Below are 6,775 nucleotides of genomic sequence, written 5' to 3'. Positions count from 1 at the left end.
TCGATATTCAAGAGAAAATGGGTCTCATCCAGCCTAGTTCTTCTCCGTGGGGTTGTGGTGTTCTTTTTGTGAAGAAGAAGGATGGAACGGACCAGCTTTGTGTTGATTACCGTCCATTGAACAAGAAGACTATCAAGAACAAATACCCACTTCCCAACATCAACGAGCTGTTCGAACAACTCAAAGGTGCCCAAGTATTCTCCAAGCTTGATCTCCGTATGGGTTATCACCAGATTTGAATCCATGAGCAAGATATTCCCAAGACGGCTTTCAGGACAAGCTATGGTTCATATGAATACACTGTCATGTCTTTTGGTCTCGTCAATGCTCCTCTGACTTTCTCTCACATGATGAACTTCATCTTCAACGCCTACACCAATGACTTCGTTTTGGTCTATCTCGACGACATTCTAGTTTTCTCGAAGAACAAGGAAGATCATGCCAAACACTTGCGTTTGGTGCCTGATAAGCTCAGAGAACATCAGTTCTACGCTAAGTTCTCCAAGTGTGAATTTTGGCTCGATGAGGTTCTTTATCTTGGTCATATCATCTCTGCCAAGGGCATTGCCGTGAATCCTGAGAAGGTGTCTGCAATTGTGAATTGGGAACCTCCTCAGAATGTGAAGCAACTCCGTAGCTTCCTCGGTCTCGCAAGCTATTGCCGAAGATTCGTTGAAAACTTTTCTAAGATCGCGAAGCCTCTCTCAAATCTTCTCCAGAAGCACGTCAAGTACGTTTGGTCTCCAGAGTGTGACATTGCTTTCAACACTTTGAAAGAGAAATTGATCACTGCTCCAGTTCTGACTCCGCCTGATGAATCCAAGCCGTACGAGGTCTTTTATGATGCCTCTCTCCAAGGTCTTGGCGCAGTATTGATGCAAGAGAAGAAAGTTGTTGCTTATACCTCTCGCCAGTTGAAGCCTAATGAGAAGAACTACCCCACTCATGATCTTGAGTTGGCGGCAGTTGTGCATGCTCTTTTGACTTGGAGACATCTCTTATTGGGAAGAAAAGTGGACATTTTCACTGATCACAAGAGTCTCAAGTACATCTTCACTCAGCCTAATCTCAACCTCAGGCAAACTCGATGGGTCGAGATGATTCAAGAGTATAATCCGAGTATCGATTATACTCCAGGCAAGGCCAATGTGATTGCTGACGCATTGAGCAGAAAGGCTTACTGCAACAGTCTGATTCTTAAGCCTTATCAACCCGAGCTTTGTGAAGCTTTCCGCAAACTTAATCTGCAAGTTGTTCCTCAAGGTTTCCTCACCAACCTCCAAGTCTCTCCTACCTTAGAAGACCAGATTCGCCAAGCCCAGCTTCTTGATGCTATGGTGAAAAAGGTGAAGATTGGGATTGCCAAGAGTCAACCCAAGTACAGGTGCTACCGCCTTGATGACAAGGATACTCTCTTCTTCGAGGATCGTATTGTCGTGCCCAAAGGTGAACTTCGTAAAGTGATCATGAACGAGGCTCACAATTCTCTCCTCTCCATCCACCCTGGGAGTACGAAGATGTATCAGGACCTCAAGCAGGCTTCTTGGTGGACTCGAATGAAGCGCGAGATTGCTCAATTTGTGAATGAGTGTGATGTCTGCAGAAGAGTGAAGGCAGAACACCAAAGGCCAGCTGGTCTCCTCCAACCTCTTGCCATTCCAGAATGGAAGTTTGACCACATTGAGATGGACTTCGTGACTGGGTTTACAAAGTCCAAGCGTGGCAATGATGCTATATTCGTTGTCATCGACAAACTCACTAAAGTGGCTCACTTTCTGCCTATCAAAGAGCCGATCACTGCAGCTCAATTGGCGGAACTCTATACCTCTCGAATTGTCTCTCTGCACGGTATTCCACAAGTGATCTCTTCAGACCATGGAAGCATATTTACCTCAAAGTTTTGGGATTCTTTTCAGAAGGCCATGGGCACCAACATCCGCTTCAGCACAACTTTCCATCCTCAAACTAGCGGTCAAGTCGAGCGTCTCAACCAGATTCTTGAAGATATGCTCAGGGCTTGTGTGATCTCTTTCGACATGAAGTGGGAGGATTGTCTTCCTTATGCTGAATTCTCCTACAACAACAGTTTTCAAGCAAGTTCGGGCAAGGCCCTTTTGAAATTCTGTATGGCAGGAAGTGTCGTACCCCTCTCAACTGGTCTGAAACCGGTGAACGTCAGCTGCTTGGAAATGACTTAATCACAGAGGCAGAAGAAATGTGCAAAGTCATTCGTGATAACCTCAAAGCAGCCCAATCCCGCCAGAAGAGCTACTATGATAGTAAGCACCGCGATTTGGCTTTCGAGATTGGAGATCATGTTTACCTCCGTGTCTCTCCTATGAAAGGTACTTGTCGCTTCGGTATCAAAGGGAAGCTTGCCCCCAGATACGTGGGAACTTTCAAGATTGTCAGCAAGAGAGGCGATCTCGCCTATCAACTCGAGCTTCCTTCAAACTTTGCAAATGTTCATGACGTGTTCCATGTCTCTCAGCTCCGAAAGTGCTTCAAGACTCCTGACCGCACCGTCAACTTCGAGGACATTGAGCTCCAAGAAGATCTTTCCTATCGTGAGCACCCCGTTGCTATTCTTGAAGAGACTGAACGCAAGACTCGCAATAAGTCAATCAAATTCCTCAAAGTCAAGTGGTCACACCATTCCGACCGTGAAGCTACCTGGGAACGCGAGGATCACCTCCATTATGAATACTCGGCGTTCTTTCAGTCCTAGATCTCGGGACGAGATCCTTTCGTAGTGGTGGAGTGTTGTAACACCCCGGATGTAACTTTCCCAATTTGTACCCCAACTTTGCCGTTTCCGGTGTTAAGTTATTTTATTTTCTCGGGTTCGGGTCTTTGTCTCCGTGTGTTGTTATCGTTGTCATGCATCTCATATCATGTCATCATGTGCATTGCATTTGCATACGTGTTCATCTCATGCGCGCTGCCAACCGCCTCCATCCGTCCCGCGCTGGCGAGCGCGCTGCCAACCGCCTCCATCCGGCCGGCCTCTTCCTCCTCTCCAGCCGCCTCGCTCTTCTCCGGCGGCTACAGTGCCCCGACCGCCGCCTCGGATTCCGTGCCAACCCTAGATCTGAGAGAGGTTGATTTTTCCCTAAGTCCCCGAAATTTCCCAGATCCATATGCTCCTCTTCATCGCATCGTAACTTTGCATCCGTAACTCCGTTTTGGGCATATAGCATATCAAAATGTTCATCTCAGAGAGTACATCATTTCATTCCATTGCATCATTTTCATTTGAGTTCATCTTGATGCCCGAAATGCTGTTATAAGAGGGCTACTTGAGATAATTGTCAGATCTGCTACTCCATTTAGCTTTTTGTCATTTTTGCCATGATTATTGTGTGCATGATATGCCCTGATGTTCTACATATGTTTTGTTTAGAGTTTTGTCATCTTTCCAGAGGTGCAACCCATGTATTTTTGTGATGTGTGTGGTGACTAGCACAAGCTTGCAAAGTGGTGCACTTGGTAATTCTGATTTCAGGGACTTAGCTTTTTCACAAAGTCCTTGATCTGTTTATCTCATGTTGCCATACGTTCTTATTGTTTCTTAGTGATCCGTGCCTCTTTTAAGGATGATCAGTAAGGATGTTTTGTTAATCTTGTAGTGCTCTATCCATCCATGTCTTTGTTTGCAATTATGGAGCACCCTAGCTTGAGTCAATCGAGCTCTACTTTTGCTACTTTGTGAATCTGGGCAGATTGTCAACTTGTTTGCGATTTTGCCGATGATGTTATAGTTGATCCGTGCATCCTCCAGTTTTCACCAAGTCTGAAAACTGATTATGTTTTTGCTATGTTCACATGCTTGCAATTGTATTTTCTGATCCCTTTTGGCTCAAGGTCACTAAGGGACTTTTGTTAAGCTCTTTGAGTAGCTCCATGCCATGCTTTACTTTGCCATGTTCAGGTCCTATAGCATGTAGTTTTGTGGCTCCAAAGAGGGCTACCTGATCTGAAATTCCAGACAAGTGTTAATTTCACTAAGTCTGAGATCTTTTTGTCATATGCATTTTTGCCATGCTTGTTTGAACCTGTTAATGGATGAATTGGCCGTAGCTCAGTGCTAGACTTTTGTTAAGCATCTTGAGTGCATCCCTGCCATGTATTTTGTTGTCATGTTTGAGTGCTGTAGCATGTTCATCTCATTGCATATAGATGGCTACTTGCTGTAAATCGCAGACCGGTGTCATATTTGAATCGCTTGCCATTTCCAAACCGTAACTCCGGTTCCGGTGATCTTTATATCGTTTTCAAGCGATTTCATCTCATCTTTCCAGTGGAATACTTGGATTTCCAAGTTGAGGCCAGGTTCATGCATCCCTCGTCAAATCTTGCATATGCATCCCGCATCGCATCCCGCATAGCATATCATCATTGCATCATATTGTTTGATCCTTGCACGTGGTTGATTGTGTCCTTGTCGCTTGTTTATCTTGTTTGGGTAGAGCCGGGAGACGAGTTCGCTAACGAGGAGCCCGTTGAGTTTGCTTTCGAGGATCCTCTCAACTTTGACAACTTTGCAGGCAAGATGATCATACCCTCGAAATCACTACCATCTTTGCTATGCTAGATTGCTCGCTCTTTTGCTATGCCAATGCTACGATGCCTACCATTTGCTTTCAAGCCTCCTAAATTGCCATGTCAAACCTCTAACCCACCTTGTCCTAGCAAACCATTGATTGGCTATGTTACCGCTTTGCTCAGCCCCTCTTATAGCGTTGCTAGTTGCAGGTGAAGATTGGAGGCCGTTCCTTGTTGGAACAATTCTTTACTTGTTGGGATATCATTATATTGTCTTGTTATCTTAATGCATCTATATACTTGGTAAAGGGTGGAAGGCTCGGCCTCTCGCCTAGTGTTTTGTTCCACTCTTGCCGCCCTAGTTTCCGTCATATCGGTGTTATGTTCCCGGATTTTGCGTTCCTTACGCGATTGGGTTATAATGGGAACCCCTTGATAGTTCGCCTTGATTAAAGCTTTTCCAGCAATACCCAACCTTGGTTTTACCATTTGCTACCTAGGCTCTTTTCCCTTGGGTTTCCGGAGCCCGAGGGTCATCTTATTTAACCCCCCCCCCTGGGCCAGTGCTCCTCTGAGTGTTGGTCCGAACCAGGCAGCCTGCGAGGCCACCTCGGGGAAACTCGAGGGTTGGTTTTACTCGTAGCTTGACCTATCTGAGTGTGCCCTGAGAACGAGATATGTGCAGCTCCTATCGGGATTTGTCGGCACATTCGGGCGGTGTTGCTGGTCTTGTTTTAACCTGTCGAAGTGTCTTGAAGAACCGAGATACCGAGTCTGATCGGAACGTCTTGGGAGGAGGTCTATTCCTTCGTTGACTGTGAGAGCTTGTCATGGGCTAAGTTGGGACTCCCCTACAGGGATTTGAACTTTCGAAAGCCGTGCCCGCAGTTATGGGCAGATGGGAATTTGTTAATGTCCGGTTGTAGATAACTTGAACCTTAACTTAATTAAAATGAATCAACCGTGTGTGTTACCGTGATGGCCTCTTCTCGGCGGAGTCCGGGAAGTGGACACGGTGTTGGAGTAATGTTTGCGCAGGTTGTCCTCTAGTTTCTCGCTCGCGCTTTGCCTCCTCTTCTCGCTCTCTTTTGCGAATAAGTTAGGCACCATATATGCTAGTCGCTTGCTGCAGCTCCACATATACTTTTACCTTGCCTTACCTATAAGCTTAAATAGTCTTGATCGCGAGGGTGCGAGATTGCTGAGTCCCTGTGGCTCACAGATTACTATTACACCAGATGCAGGGCCTGATGATTCCGTCCAGGTGACACGCTCGAGCTCAAGTGGGAGTTTGACAAGGACTCTCAACGTTATTATGTTTCCTTTCCTGATGATCAGTAGTGGTGCCCAGTTGGGGTGATTGGGACCGTGTCGCATGTTGGGTTATCTTTTATTTTGGCGCCGTAGTCGGGCCATGAGTGTTTGGATGATGTATGTTATTTATGTACTTGGTTGACGTGGCGAGTGTAAGCCAACTATGTTATCCCTTTTTATTATCTATATTACGTGGGATGTTTGTGATGATTGCCTGACTTGCGACATATGCCTTCAATGCGATTATGCCTCTAAGTCGTGCCTCGACACGTTGAAGATATAGTCGCATCGAGGGTGTTATAGAGGCTGACTTGTGGGTCTACTAAGTTGACGGGGACGAAGGGCTTTGTCAACTTAGTCAATGTGAACGATTCTAGCTCCAGTGACCGTACGATGTCCATCCAACGGCCGTAGTGCTTCTTCAACCTCTTGTCTTCTTGCTCCAGCCGCCCAAAGCAGCGCTGGTCGTGTCGCATGCTCCTGCCTCCCATGGCCGGCAGTGCTGCCACGGAGGCCTCACCGCCCCCTACTATTCCCACCGCTGGCCAGGCCCTGCAGCAACGACATCCTCACACCGCAGCCGAACCAGTGAACCCTCGTACTCCTCTCCGCGCGGGCTTCCACTGCCGCGTCTTCCCCGACTCTGCGTCATCCCCTTCCTAGGCCTCGCCGTCGTCCGCCGCCATAGTGCTCTCCGCGCGGCATGGTCAACATGGTCAAGGAATGACTTCCATCAGAAGAGTACTATACGTGGAGAGGCTGACAACTGGGTCCACGGCCACAGCCCAATTTTTTTGTGATTACCAAGTAAGTCACTTTGTCAGGCCTGTTGGGGTACAAATCTTTCAAGATGAGGAGAGCTTTTATTCGGCTGGCCGAGAAAATCGCCCATCAGTAATGAGAAATGGCTTGTACA

The sequence above is a fragment of the Triticum aestivum genome, chromosome 5A, assembly GCF_018294505.1.
Source record: "Triticum aestivum cultivar Chinese Spring chromosome 5A, IWGSC CS RefSeq v2.1, whole genome shotgun sequence".
Classification (NCBI taxonomy): domain Eukaryota; kingdom Viridiplantae; phylum Streptophyta; class Magnoliopsida; order Poales; family Poaceae; genus Triticum; species Triticum aestivum.
This window is presented reverse-complemented; position numbering follows the sequence as displayed.